The sequence below is a fragment of the Capricornis sumatraensis genome, chromosome 4 (genome assembly GCF_032405125.1).
Source record: "Capricornis sumatraensis isolate serow.1 chromosome 4, serow.2, whole genome shotgun sequence".
Taxonomy (NCBI): domain Eukaryota; kingdom Metazoa; phylum Chordata; class Mammalia; order Artiodactyla; family Bovidae; genus Capricornis; species Capricornis sumatraensis.
This window is the reverse complement of record NC_091072.1, coordinates 138,764,902-138,780,390: the sequence shown is the minus strand read 5'-3', so window position 1 is coordinate 138,780,390 and position 15,489 is coordinate 138,764,902. Positions and strand designations below refer to the sequence as shown.

The following is a 15,489-nucleotide window of genomic DNA, read 5'->3' as shown; positions in this document are numbered from 1 at the left end:
GAGTCTTTTCCAATGAGTCAGCTCTTCTTTACATGTGGTTTATTTTTGGTATTCCTGGCACTGAATTTCATAATTATTAATGAAAGCTAGTTTCCAATGAAATGGAAAATTCACTAAGTAGAATTTGATCCAAAGACATATAAAAAGTGACATCAAGGTAATAAATAAATAGGATGAAAATTCTGGTTAAAAGCAAGAGTTAACAGGTAAAATTTCTACTGAAATTTTTTCTACTATTTCTTTTGAAATAGTCAAACTATTTCTTAAGGTTAACAAGGCTGGGACAGTTATTCGAAATAATTCCTGATGTCATTATCACAATGAAGCAGACATCAGAAGTATCAGCTTTGAGGATTAGAATAATATTTTTAAATGAAAAATGACTGGATATAATCTATGCGATAAACTAGCTTTTAAAAAGAAATGAACTTTTCAAAGTAAATGAAAACTAATACCCATGATATTCTTCCACTCTAAAAATAGTTAAGAGATATCCTCAAAAGACATTCAGAAAGAACTTTCAAAGGTTACTTTTTGAGCTCATATTCTTTAAAAAAAAGTCCTGTTATATCATTATTTTTCACTTATACAATCATGAAATAGCCTAATTAACAAGGTATCTGATACAATTGTATCATAGACACTTAGGCGTACTCAACTCCCTAAATATTTGTGATCATTGTCATTTCTATATTCTCTTAAAGACGTATTCTTCTAATACCTATCCTACTCAAACTCTTCCAGAAAATTGCAGAGGAAGGTAAACTTCCAAACTCATTCTATGAGGCCACCATCACCCTAATACCAAAACCTGACAAAGATGCCACAAAAAAAGAAAACTACAGGCCAGTATCACTGATGAACATAGATGCAAAAATCTTTAACAAAATTCTAGCAATCAGAATCCAACAACACATTAAAAAGATCATACACCATGACCAAGTGGGCTTTATCCCAGGGATGCAAGGATTCTTCAATATCCACAAATCAATCAATGTAATTCACCACATTAACAAATTGAAAAATAAAAGCCATATGATTATCTCAATAGATGCAGAGAAGGCCTTTGACAAAACTCAACATCCATTTATGATAAAAAACTCTCCAGAAAGCAGGAATAGAAGGAACATACCTCAACATAATAAAAGCTATCTATGACAAACCCACAGCAAACATTATCCTCAATGGTGAAAAATTGAAAGCATTTCCCCTAACGTCAGGAACAAGACAAGGGTGCCCACTTTCACCACTACTATTCAACATAGTTCTGGAAGTTTTGGCTACAGAAATCAGAGCAGAAAAAGAAATAAAAGGAATCCAAATTGGAAAAGAAGAAGTAAAACTCTCACTGTTTGCAGATGACATGATCCTCTACATAGAAAACCCTAAAGACTCCACCAGAAAATTACTAGAGCTAATCAATGAATATAGTAAAGTTGCAGGATATAAAATCAACACACAGAAATCTCTTGCATTCCTATACACTAATAATGAGAAAACAGAAAGAGAAATTAAGGAAACAATGTTATTCACCATCGCAATGAAAGAATAAAATACTTAGGAATATATCTACCTAAAGAAACTAAAGACCTATATATAGAAAACTATAAAACACTGGTGAAACAAATCAAAGAGGACACTAATAGATGGAGAAATATACCATGGTCATGGATCAGAAGAATCAATATAGTGAACATGAGTATACTATGCAAAGCAATCTATAGATTCAATGCAATCCCTATCAAGCTGCTGCTGCTGCTGCTACTGCTAAATTGCTTCAGTAGTGTCCAACTCTGTGCGACCCCATAGATGGCAGCCAGGATCCGCCGTCCCTGGGATTCTCCAGGAAAGAACACTGGAATGGGTTGCCATTTCCTTCTCCAATGCATGAAAGTGAAAAGTGAAAGTGAAGTTGCTCAGTCATGTCTGACTCTTAGCGACCCTATGCACTGCAGCCTACCAGGCTCCTCTGTCCATGGGATTTTCCAGGCAAGAGTACTGGAGTGGGGTGCCATTGCCTTCTCCTACCAACTGTATTTTTCACAGAGCTAGAACAAATAATTTCACAATCTGTATGGAAATACAAAAAACCACGAATAGCCAAAGCAATCTTGAGAAAGAAGAGTGGAACTGGAGGAATCAACCTGCCTGACTTCAGGCTCCACTACAAAGCCACAGTCATCAAGATAGTATGGTACTGGCACAAAGACAGAAATATAGATCAACGGAACAAAATAGAAAGCCCAGAGATAATCCCACACACCTGTAGACACCTTATCTTTGAGAAAGGAGGCAAGAATATACAATGGAGAAAAGACAATCTCTTTAACAAGTGGTGCTGGGAAAACTGGTCAACCACTTGTGAAGGAATGAAACTAGAACACTTTCTAACACCATGCACAAAAATAAACTCAAAATGGATTAAAGATCTAAATGTAAGAACAGAAACTATAAAACTCTTAGAGGAGAACATAGGCAAAACACTCTCCGACATAAATTACAGCAGGATCCTCTATGACCCACCTCCCAGAATATTGGAAATAAAAGCAAAAATAAACAAATGGGATCTAATTAAAATTAAAAGTTTCTGCACAACAAAGGAAACTATAAGCAAGGTGAAAAGACAGCCTTCAGAATGGGAGAAAATAATAGTAAATGAAGCAACCGACAAACAGCTAATCTCAAAAATATACAAGCAACTTATCCAGCTCAATTCCAGAAAAATAAACTACCCAATCAAAAAATGGGCCAAAGAACTAAATAGACATTTGTCCAAAGAAGACATACAGATGGCTAACAAACACATGAAAAGATGCTCAACATGACTCATTATCAGAGAAATGCAAATCAAAACCACAATGAGGCTCCATTTCACACCAGTCAGAATGGCTGTGATCCAAAAGTCTACAAGCAATAAATGCTGGAGAGGGTGTGAAGAAAAGGGAACCCTCTTACACTGTTGGTGGGAATGCAAACTAGTACAGCCACTATGGAGAAAAGTGTGGAGATACCTTAAAAAACTGGAAATAGAACTGCCTTATGATCCCACTGCTGGGCATACACATAGAGGAGACCAGAATTGAAAGAGACACATGTACCCCAATGTTCATCGGAGCACTATTTATAATAGCCAGGACATGGAAACAACCTAGATGTCCATCAGCAGATGAATGGATAAGAAAGCTGTGGTACATATACACAATGGAGTATTACTCAGCCGTTAAAAAGAATACATTTGAATCAGTTCTAATGAGGTGGATGAAACTGGAGCCTATTATACAGAGTGAAGAAAGCCAGAAAGGAAAACACCAATACAGTATACTAATGCATATATATGGAATTTAGAAAGATGGTGATGATAACCCTGTATGCGAGACAGCAAAAAAGACACAGATGTATAGAACAGTCTTTTGGACTCTGTTGGAGAGGGAGAAGGTGGGATGATTTGGGAGAATGGCATTTAAACATGTATAATATCATATAAAAAACAAATCACCAGTCCAGTTTTGATGCAGGATACAGGATGCTTGGGGCTGGTGCACTGGGATGACCCAGAGGGATGGTACGGGGAGGGAGTTGGGAGGAAGGTTCAGGATTGGGAACACGTGTACACCTATGGTGGATTCATGTTGATGTATGGCAAAACCAATACAATATTGTAAAGTAATTAGTCTCCAGTTAAAATAAATAAATTTTAAAAAAAGAGAATTCAGCTGAAAAGTGTTTTAAATGGCTAGGTCAGAATTTTTAGGATAGGAAAAGAATTTCTGCTTCAATTGAGAGTACTTCAAGGAATACTAATTTTCACCTGCCATTTTGGATAACTTTTGAACTTGCCATTGATCCTGGTAACACACTGAGTGAAAATCCTTGACGTCATATATATGCTAAGATGGTGCTTATTATCTTGTCTATTTACATCATAATGAAAACTTATTAGGAAGAATATGTGTTAAGTGATGTATGTGGTTTTTGTTTGTAGCCTGCAGGACTTTCATTAAAAAATATATTTATTTCCAAATTGTAAAACCAGGTAACTTTTAAATAATTTTAAATGACTTTTTACAAGAGCCTACTAAATTTAGGACAATTATTTCACAAAGAATTTTAATCATTCTGTGAAAAACTAAAAATTTTGTTATAGGGAAAGAAAGGAAATATGGGCAATATTAGCACAATCAAAGTCCATTCTGGGTTATAAGTATTTTTACCACTTGTTATCTGAATTTTTTTTTATTCTCTTGCAACCAATTTTTTCAGTGTTTAAATGAATATAAAAGATTAAAAACCATGAAAAGACATTATAGTAAACCTACACAGTATCTTAAGTGTGAAACGTCTCAATATTGTAATGCATAGAAAATAGAATATCTCTTTTCTTCTTCCTCCTCCTCTGCACTTCATCACGCTACTTACAATGTAACCACTTGGCCAGCAAAAATGAGACGAAATGGTGATTACCAAGATTAAATGGGTGGCAAAAATCAATACTAAATTGCTTTCAGCTTGAATTTTGTGATATATAGGGAAGATATCACAATAAGTAAAGTATTTGAAAAATAATGGAAAAGGATGAAAGAATTCAATACGACTTTGGAATTGTTTTCTCACTCTACTAAGCACATCAATCTAAACAATATCATAAAGATTATAATGGGAAAATAGTCAAAAAATAGTGCAGTTTTTGTCCATATTGTTATCAAGTTTTATTTATTGAGTGTGTGCTATGCTAGGTTGGTGCTGTGCTATATATCTTTACATGTGTATCTTTACTCTTCATTGCTCAATAGCATGGGACACATACAGTATAGGATGTGACTATGCATATAGATGCACCTATATATAGGTATGTGTGTACTTCACAGAAGAAACTGAAGCTCAGATTAGTTACATTCCTTCCTGAAATATGTACCAACTCCTGTCTGACACCAGGAACCATATTGTTTCAGTGGTCACCCTCATTCATTCAGTGGATGATGCTTCTTCTTCTTTTTTTAAAATACAGATGAGGAATTTGCCACTGGAAACTCTTATTGGTGTCCTCCTCTTCTGTTACTGAACTCTTAATTTGAAAAAAAATTTCTGGGAGAAAGTTGTATGTATTTTACATATAGGTTCCATTTTGAAGAAAATATATTATTTAGTTACCTAATACTGCTTTTGCGACAAAAAAGGGATCAAACCTGTGGTGAAAATAAAGGCTGGAAATGTCTCTAGAAGAAAGTGAGTTTCTAGACACATGCTTCTGAATTTTCCTGGGCTTCTTTTGTTACTTCCGTATGAAGCAGTGACCCACTGTTTTCATTCTAAGACACAGACCATGCAATCATCTTCATGGTATATTTTGCTAGATCTGAATGTGGTTGGTTGTTGTTTTTGTTGTTCGGTCACTCAGTTGGGTCCAACTCTTTGTAGCATGGACTGCAGCAAGGCAGGCTTCCCTGTCCTTCACTGTCTCCTGGAGTTTGCTGAAATTCATGTCCATTAAGTCAATGATGCTGTTCAATCATTTCATCCTGTCATCCCCTTTGCCACATGTCTATTACAATTTTACATACAATGCAGAGATCCTCACTTATTTTGAGTGTTCTGTAAATGATTTCAGGGCTTCCCTGGTAGCTCAGTTTATAAACAATGCTCCTGCAATGCAGGAGACCCCAGTTTGATTCCTGGGTTGGGAAGATCCCCTGGAGAAGGGATGGGCTACCAACTCCAGTTTTCTTGGGCTTCTCTGGTGGGTCTGATGGTAAAGAATCTGTCAGAAATGTGGGAGACTTGGGTTCAATCCCTGGGTTGGGACGATCACCTGGAAAAGGGCATGACAACCCGCTGCGGTATTCTGGCCTAGAGAATCCCCACAGACAGAGGAGCCTAGTGGGCTACAGTCCATGGGGCCACAAAAGAGTCAGACATGACTAAGCAACTCAGCACAGTACATAAATGATTTCAGGTTGGTCCTTTTAAAAATTTTTTCACCCTGGAAAGCCCAAAGAAGCTAAAATCTAGCCAGCATATTATGTAGGTAATCCAGAATGGAACTAAATCGAAGGAAGGGATATTGAAATATGGATCTAGAAAGCAATGAACTCATAGATAGTTACTGCTCACCAGAGCATTTCTATTTGGAGTAACTAGTGAAGTATCACTTCCTCTTTCAAGTTTTCCTTGACTTTCCCAAGCCATAATCTCTGCCCATGGTGATATGAAATTGTCATTTGTTTCTTCTCTATTATAGAATGTGTACAACTGCCATATAAAATATTCACTTATATTCCTGTATGTCTTACAAATTGTGAATAATCTGATGTCAGAGATTAAGCCTTGTTCCCTTTTGTCTCTTGGGGCTGGAATACTGCCTGATACATAATATGTGCTCAATAAATATTTAAAGAGATGAATGAGGAAACGATTAAAATCGTTTTAACTATTTGACCCCCATATTACTACTGTACTCAAGTCAGTATTTGAGTGTGCTTTTATTATTTGCAGAAATCTTCTTTACAGTGGAGCTTCCATTGACTATAAGGCATCACTTCTCAGGTTCAATGCCTAGTTCAGATGCCTATTGAAAATCTGATTGGTCATCCTTGAGACCCACCAGGTCCCTTCTTTTGGGCCAGAGGGACCCATTGTCCTAGACCTCATACTACCATCACTCTGAGTTTAACTCCAAACCTTCAGTGGTCATAAGCTTCAGAGAAATAAAAATGAGCTTACTTACAAAAGCAGGTTGAGTTCTACTCTAGATCTGGGTAAACAGCTTATTGCTAAATAAATTAATTTTGTAGAACTCAGTACCCAGTTAATAACTATATGAGCTGTTGGATTAAAGTATATATACTTTTCGGAACACCATTAAGTAGATTTTAGCTATTATTTAAATAAAGACATTAATGGGATTTCTGGAAAGGTAACTACCAAAAGGGAGTTTATATTGAATATTGACTACAAGCTTATTTATTTCTCATAAGCACTCTCAAAAGTAGGAATTAATGTTCCTATTTTACACATAAGAGACCTGAACTGAAAAGTAATAAACATATCTATTTTGCAGAGCAGGCAAGTGACAGAGCTGGATTGAATCAGGTTCATTTACTCTAAAATGCATGCTTTTTCTAATGTCCAATATTTACCACTATATTTTAATATTTCTATGAATATGATTTAATTCTGAATGGTTGAAATTGTTTTCCCTATGAGCTTACATCTGATGAAGAAGTATGCTTTGAAAAGTGCATTTTTTGACTAGATTTCTTCATCCAGAGTGGAGGGAATATTGACCAGAAACCATGGCAACACAGAAAGAGAATATGAATTTCAAGATGCAAGAAGGAAACTTTTACATAAATAAGATTTTTGTTTTTCTCTTGAAAAGGTCTTTAAAAGATGCAGCAAATGGAAAAAAAAAACAGGTATGTAATGATACAGACATAAATTCGTATGTGATAAATGACTGTTTTCTTACTCGTTTCCTCTGACATCAACAAGTTCCTTTCTTTCAGCAACGCAAATGGGGTGTCAGGGAACATGGTAGACAGTAAAGAGGACAGCACAGAAAATAAGATGCAGTTCCTGTTTTTGAGAAGCTGAGAATTTGTATTTTTGCATATTCTAGGAAAAATCAAAAGACAGGCAGCTAATTTAGAGTATTGTCTAATTTGAGTCCTGTTATGATGCCCAGGTAAATGAAAGGAGGCCAGACTGAGGTGAGTTTAACCAACTTAAGTGCCTCAAAGTGAGAAAGCCTTGTGTTTTCCAGAAAGGAAAGTGTACGAGACAAAATCAGAGTAATATGTATAAATTGTCAATCCTGTGACTGCTTCTGTTCCATCTTCAAGATGGATGGGGTTTGGCTAAAAGGTAAGAGGAAGTTCAGTTTTATCTTTTTCCTCCCTCACCTGGACCTCTATCATCCTCCTGTCAATTCAAGCTTCCAAATCAAATTCCCCTATTCTCCCCACCCTCATCGCACCTGGATCTGACACTTCTGTACCTTACTCCTGGGTCTGTCTTGAACCACCAACCCAAGGTCATGTTCTTCCTTTCAGCAGTCTTCTCTTTCTATGACTACACTAACCTCCCCCAAGAAACATGGGCCACTGTGCCTCAAATCAAGGAGAAAACTATGCAAATCTCAGCAGAGACTTGATCTAGAAAGACCTGTGGGGGCCAGCACACTTCTTTGAAATCTGGGCTTAACAGTTGTAAGTGATGACTGAAATCAAGAATATGGCACTGTGGAATCTTAGGACCCTTATTCAAAGGGGCTAAAAGCACTTTCTGAACTGAGAAATTTAACTGAAAAGGGATGAAAATAGGCTGGACTGGAAATGAGATGTCAAAAAAGCACCAGGAAATTGTGCGACTTGAAATGTCAGGTTTTTTTTTTTGTAAATTTTATTGAAGTATAGTTGATTTACAATGTTGTGTTAATTTTTACTGCAAAGTGATTTTGTTATACACACTTATATATTCTGTTAAATCTTCTGAGATGTCAGATCTTACAGAGGGGTTCAGAGCAAGGAATGTATACACAGAATTCAGATTTCAGATAGAATTACTGCTATCTAAATTTAGTAATTTTCAAATGCTTCTCCATCTGGTTCTCTCATTAAGTCTTTCTCTCCTCCCCACCGATATGAGTTTTAAACACATTTATTTAATCATTAAGTATTTATTGATCACTGTGCTAGACATGAAAGAAAGCAAGATTGAGAGGATTCCCTATGCAAGATCTTTGCAGTGACTTCATATTAGACCTAAATTGAGAGCTGAGTCTTGGATGAATTAAAAGTTTGCTAACTTAGGGAGAGCACTGTGAGCAAAGAGCATCATGCTCAAAGGCCTAGATATGGGAGACTCTGGTTGGTTTAGGAGTGCAAGTGGTTCAGGGTAGGTTGAGTGGTATGTGGGTGGAACTATGTAGGGGGTAGTTTGTGAGGTTCTTCAGAGACCAGTCTATGAAGGAGCTTATATACCACATTGAAGAGCTTGAATTTTACTCTGAAGTCTATGGGCACACAGATTCTGAGTAGAAAGGTGGCCTAATTTGAGCTGGTTACCTATAGAAATTGTTCACTGACTAGCTATAGAGAGTGATAGAGGGACTGGTCCAATATGGAATAAAAGTGTAGGAGGAGCATTATTCTCTGAGGCAGAATATAATGAAAAAGTCAGTTAAGAGCAGGTGAGATTGGACTTGAGCATGAGACACTAATGACAATATCCAGGTAGACAAGTACTATCTCTGCTTCCATCCATCCATCCATCCATCTTATATCCTTTCATTCATTCACTCATCTATCCTACATTCAATGTATATCTATTAAATACCTGTCATATTCCAGTCACAGGTAAGCATTGCCCCACAGGCAGCTGGCATCACAGCATGAAGCTGAACAGAACTGATCACTGCTAGAATGATCTAGGGATTTGCAAATACAAAGGGCATGGTTAAGATGCCCCATGTAGAAAGTTAAAACAAGAACAGAGGACTGAGCACAGAACTCTATCTTCAGTCTCATCTTAACGGTGAACTCTTTACTTCCTATTTTCTTCTCCATGTCAACTCCTCAAATTTCTAGCCAAACTAAAAAACTGAACAGATGAAGTCAGAGGACAAAAATTTGTTCATATAGTTTCTGAAGCAGTACCACCCCCAATCCTCTCCTCCCTGCTCCATTTCCTGTGATGGTCAAAATAAACTGAAATAATAAAAAAATTGAAGCCTCATAAAAACATGGAAATTGAGCAATTTAATGGAAATTTAAAATTAATGCAATATAAAAGTGGGTGCTTTATAATGCCAGAAGTTCAGATGAGAAGTAAATTGGTTCCAGATGGGGGTCTAAGTATTGCTTTTAAATTATTATTTAGGCCTGAAAATTTTGACTTGTCTTGCATTCTGACAAAAATATCACTTTGAGGAAGAGTTACAAAATTAATGTCAGTTCTCTATGTAGGGAAATTCTTAAAGATAAATGGAGTAATCCTGAAGAATTATTAGAGATGCTTTTGTTATCTGGAAACCTAGCCATGGAGTCCAGCTTCAGTGCATTTCAAGTCTTGAAAATTGACTTATTTTGCTATGGAATGGTAAGGTAAGGATTTGGTACTGACAATAGGGCTTTAGGATGACAAATCAGAATGGGGAAAATGGCAGGACCATGACTTATAATACTTAATGTTTGATAGAGAGTAGAGGTTTGAGGATGCTTATAAAGAATGCAAAATTTAAAAAAAAAACTTTATTTTAAATTAAAAATTAACTTGTATGATTGACTAACAATAAATTCTTCCTGAATTTAACTTGAAAGTAGAAACAAGAGAAGTTATCTCTGAAATATGGTAATCAACTGATTTGGTTTTGTTTCCTAGTTTGTATTTGCAAGTTACTAAGTGAAAAGCTTCGGATTCTGTGCCAAGGAGTTCAAACCAGCTTTATATAGGTTGGAAATTATTATTCATTTCAACTATAATTTAATTATAAGTGATGCTTAAGAAATAAGTCACTAAATTTCCTAGGCCAGAGTTTTTAATGTAACAATTTACAATTTATAATTATTTTCACTGGAATAATATTTCATACCAAGGCACTATATTTAAATAGAATTATGTATCTTATATTAAGGATTCTTCTAAATTTATCAAAGGATTTGGTCATAAAATTTGAATTTTTAATTTTTACTCATTTTTGGAAGAGGAACATGTTTGATGTTAATTTCTGAGTTTCTTTTCCTGTGCTCATATTACTAGAACACCCAAGAAATTGGCAACTGGAAATGTATAGAATTTGTGGGAGCATTAAAGTGATTCAGAGTGACTTAGTAGCCCAGACAAGTAGACAAGCAGAAGAATATCTCATATGATCCCCACTGAATGCCTTCTTTTATAAAGAACCAAGTATCTTACAATTTATTCTGCTTTCACATGGCCTCTGCTCCAGACTCATTTTGCTTCCTGCCTATATGGACTAAGATCATGGCATCCAGTCCCATCACTTCATGGCAAATAGATGGGGAAATAGTGGAAACAGTGGCTGACTTTATTTTTTTGGGCTCCAAAATCACTGCAGATGATGACTGCAGCCATGAAATTAAAAGATGCTTACTCCTTGGAAGGAAAGTTATGACCAACCTAGACAGCATATTAAAAAGCAGAGAGATTACTTGGCCAACAAAGGTCCATCAGTTCAGTTCAGTTCAGTTCAGTCACTCAGTCGTGTCCAACTCTTTGCGACCCCATGAATCGCAGCATGCCAGGCCTCCCTGTCCATCACCATCTCCCGGAGTTCACTCAGACTCACGTCCATCGAGTCCGTGATGCCATCCAGCCATCTCATCCTGGGTCGTCCCCTTCTCCTCCTGCCCCCAATCTCTCCCAGCATCAGAGTCTTTTCCAATGAGTCAACTCTTTGCATGAGGTGGCCAACATACTGGAGCTTCAGCTTTCGCATCATTCCTTCCAAAGAAACCCCAGGGTTGATCTCCTTCAGAATGGACAGGTTGGATCTCCTTGCAATCCAAGGGCTATGGTTTTTCCAGTAGTCATCTATGGATGTGAGAGCTGGATTATAAAGAAAGCCGAGTGCCAAAGAATTGATGCTTTTGAAGTGTGGTGTTGGAGAAGACTCTTGAGAGGCCCTTGGACTGCAAGGAGATTCAACCAGTCCATCCTAAAGGAGATCAGTCCTGGGTGTTCATTGGAGGGACTGAGTTGAAGCTGAAACTCCAGTACTTTGGCCACCTGATGTGAAGAGCTGACTCATTTGAAAAGACCCTGATTCTGGGAAAGATTGAGGGCAGTAGAAGGGGATGACAGAGGATGAGATGGTTAGATAGCATCACCGACTCAACGGACATGAGTTTGGGTAGGCTCCAGGAGTTGGTGATGGACATGGAGGCCTGGAATACTGCAGTTCATGGGGTCACAAAAAGTCGGATACGACTGAGTGACTGAACTGAACTGAAATTAATAGATTTAAGAGGCTGTGCCTATGACTCTAGTCTGGGGGTCTCACCTCTAGCAGTTGGGTGTCTCCATTTGTAGCTGCACCATCACTCCTACAGGTACCTTCATAACCTCATAAGATAAAACCAAAACATGGGGCTTTAAAAAGTCACAATGTACGTGGAGAACTAGAGCCTGGCAAATAAGAGTGCAACTAAGAGGAGTTGTGAGTGATTGGACTGGAAAAGGACCCACATTATGAAGAGCTAAGACATTTCTAATTAGGTTTAAAATGATACCAAGCTAAGACAGTGTAAGATGATGAGAAGCCATTAACATACTATAAACACAAAGATGACATGATGCCTTTTTGTTTTACAAAGGTCACTGCTGTTTCAGTGCCAAGATGAACTAGGAGGATGTAGGTAAAGCTGGAGATAGGAGGACTAGTGAAGGAGCTATTTTAGTACTACAGAAGAAAAAATAAAGACAGAATGACTTCTGTTTCACTCCTATCTATTAGTAAATGCGCCAAGTCATAATTGGAATTATATGTGACCTTTTCAGTCTGATGTCTTTCCCTAGCAATGTGCATTTTAACTTCTTCTATGTCAGGCCCTGGATTGTGAGCTTATTCCATTGTATGGGTATACTATAGATTATCCAGTCACCAACTGAAGAACATCTTGGATGCTTCCAATTTTTGGCAATTATGTTTTGATCATGAATATTTACATGAAGGTGTTTATGTAACAGAAGTTACCAGACAATTTGGGTGAATATTTAGGAGTACAATTGCTGGATCGTAGTAAGATTTTGTTAGTTTGGTTGCAAATTTGTTTCTGACAATTTTGCGACCCCATGGATGGTAGCCCACCAGGCTCCTTTGTTCATGGAAATTTCCAGGCAAGAATACTTGAGTGGGTTGCCATTTCCTTCTCCACGGGAACTTCCCGGCTCAGAGATCGAACCCACATCTGCGTCTCTGCATTGGCAGATGGATTCTTTGCCACTGAGCCACCTGGGAAGCCCCCTTCATTGTTTCAGGTTATAGTAAATCTTGTAGTCGGGTGGTATCAGTTCAGTTTGGCTCTCCTTCAGGACTGTGTTGGCTATTCTGGGTCTTTTCCCTCGCCACATAAACTTTAGGATTAGTTTGTCTATGTTCACAAAATAACCTTGAGACTTCGAATGGTACTGTAGTGAATCTTTAGGTTGAGTTGAGGAAAACTGTAATCTTGACAATACTGAGTCTTCCTATCTAAAAACATGGAGTTTTTTAGTTTTTTGGTTTTTAAAATCAGAGTTTAGTAGTTTTCTCCTATACATCATAAACATATTTATTATGTATCTACTCAATTGTTTCATTTTTGGGGTGCTAATAAACATTATATTATGCTTTTAGTTTCAAATTCCACTTGTTCTTTGCTGGTATAAGGGCGTCCCTGGTGGCTCAGATGGTAAAGAATCTGCCTGCAACGCAGAAGACCCTGGTTCAATTCCTGGGTTGAGAAGATCCTCTGGAGGAGGATATGGCAACCCACTTCAGTATTCTTGCCTGGAGAATCCCCATGGACAGAGGAGCCTGACAGGCTATAGTCCATGGGGTTGCAAAGAGTAGGACACGACTGAGCAACTAAGCACATTGCTGGTATAAAGGAAGACAATGGACTTTTGTATTTTAATCTCATATGTTGCAACCTTGCTATAATCATTTATTGTATCCAAGAGGTTTCTTTCTTTTTGTCTACTTTTTGAGATTTTTCTACATATATGATGATGTCATTGTGAACAAAGACAGTTGATTTCTTTCTTTCCAATCTATTTCTACTCTTTTCTTGCCTTATTGCATTTTCTAGAACATTCTACACTGTGGAAAAGGAGTGGTGAAAAGAATCATTTTTTCCCTTGTTTTTGATTTTAGCAAGAAAACTTCTAGTGTCTCACCATTAATTATAATATTAGCTGTTGGTTTTTTGTAGATATTCTTTATTAAGTTGAGGAAGTTCCTCTCTATTCCTACGTTGCTGAGAGTTTTCAGCATGAATGAGTGTGGGATTTTGTCAAGTGTTTTTTTGTACCTCTAATTATTTTTCTGTGATTTCTCTTCTCTTGCTTGTTCATGAGATAGTTCCATTAGCTTATGTCCAGGTAAGCTAATCTTGGCTATCATTTTCTGTACTCATCTTTCTAGATTTCAGGATATGGTATATTGCTTAGCAACTTCACTTTTTTGGTTGGACCAGAAGTAATTAACTTTGTGTGGTCAGCTTTTTGTTGTTGTTGTTGTAAGGATAAAAGTGATGATTTAGAAGCTCTTTACATTTCAGGGCTGAAATCCGATTGTGGTTTAGATTTTTTTACAGGATAAGTAAATTCCAGGGCTTCTTGATCTTATTATTATTTCTGCCTCTTCAGTACTCTGTTACTATTCTTTTAGCTCAGCCATATGTTATATATATTCCAGCATTTTTCATGTGGGCAATGCAAAATGGATTTTCCTGACCTATAGAGGCATCATAGGACTAGAAACAGCTCAATTAACAAGTATTTAATAATTCATTTTTAGTTTTATTTAGTTTTTATGACTCAAGTTTCTCATATTACCTAATTTCACAGATTATGTGAAAAAATATATTTGGGACATATATATATATATATATGAATATACATTTATATGTGAATTCTCCAGGCAAGAATACTGGAGTGGGTTTCCATGTCCTCTTCCAGGGGATCTTCCCAACCTGGGGACTGAACCTGAGTCTCCTGCATTACAAGCAAATTCTTTACCATCTGAGCCACTAGGGAAGCCTATATATATATATATATATATATATATATATATATATTTAAACTATGTACTCTTTTTGTTGTTGTTCAGTCTCTCCATTGTGTCTGAGTCTTTGTGACTCCATGGACTACAGCACACTAGGATTCCCTGTCCTTCACCATCTCCCGGAGTTTCCTCAAATTCATGTCCACTGAGTTGGTGATGCTCTCCCTCTGCGCTCTCTAACCAGAGGATGAGATGGTTAGAGAGCCCAGAGGGATGAACCTGCCTGAATATCAATGCCAGCAGACACCTGCAGGAACAATGATGAAGAACTTCCAGTGCTTGATGGAAATCCATGCATTAATATCTTCCACATCACATCAGGAGATAAATAGGCAGCAACAAAACCCTACGGTGGACTATAAGTCCACGGCAAAAAATCTGAAGTTTCAGAGTAAACTCATAAAAATTGGCTATTTTAAGTTTATGTCAGAAAACAGAATATGATTGGAGATTGAAATTATGTGGTTTTAGAAAAAATTATACCAGCCACATGGGCCCACAATTACACAGAAAGTGTGTTTACAAGCTCTTTGGGAGAAATTGTGGTATAGGGAAATACAATACTCTACACTTGAAATAGTAAGAATTAGATTTGAGTCCCACCTCTGCAACTTTCCAAAGAATTTAAAGCAAGGAAATTATGTTCTCTGAGCTCCAGTGGTTTTATTTGTAAAAGGAGAACAAGTAAATATACCTTACAAGAC

The 15,489-nt window shown here is 37.0% G+C and overlaps 1 protein-coding gene across 1 annotated transcript in view; it reads right to left on the bottom strand.

Moving 5' to 3' along the window:
* Positions 1–15,489, bottom strand: part of RERG (RAS like estrogen regulated growth inhibitor) — a 136,823-nt gene that overhangs the window by 17,418 nt on the left and 103,916 nt on the right. The gene's annotated exons all lie outside the window — the stretch shown is intronic.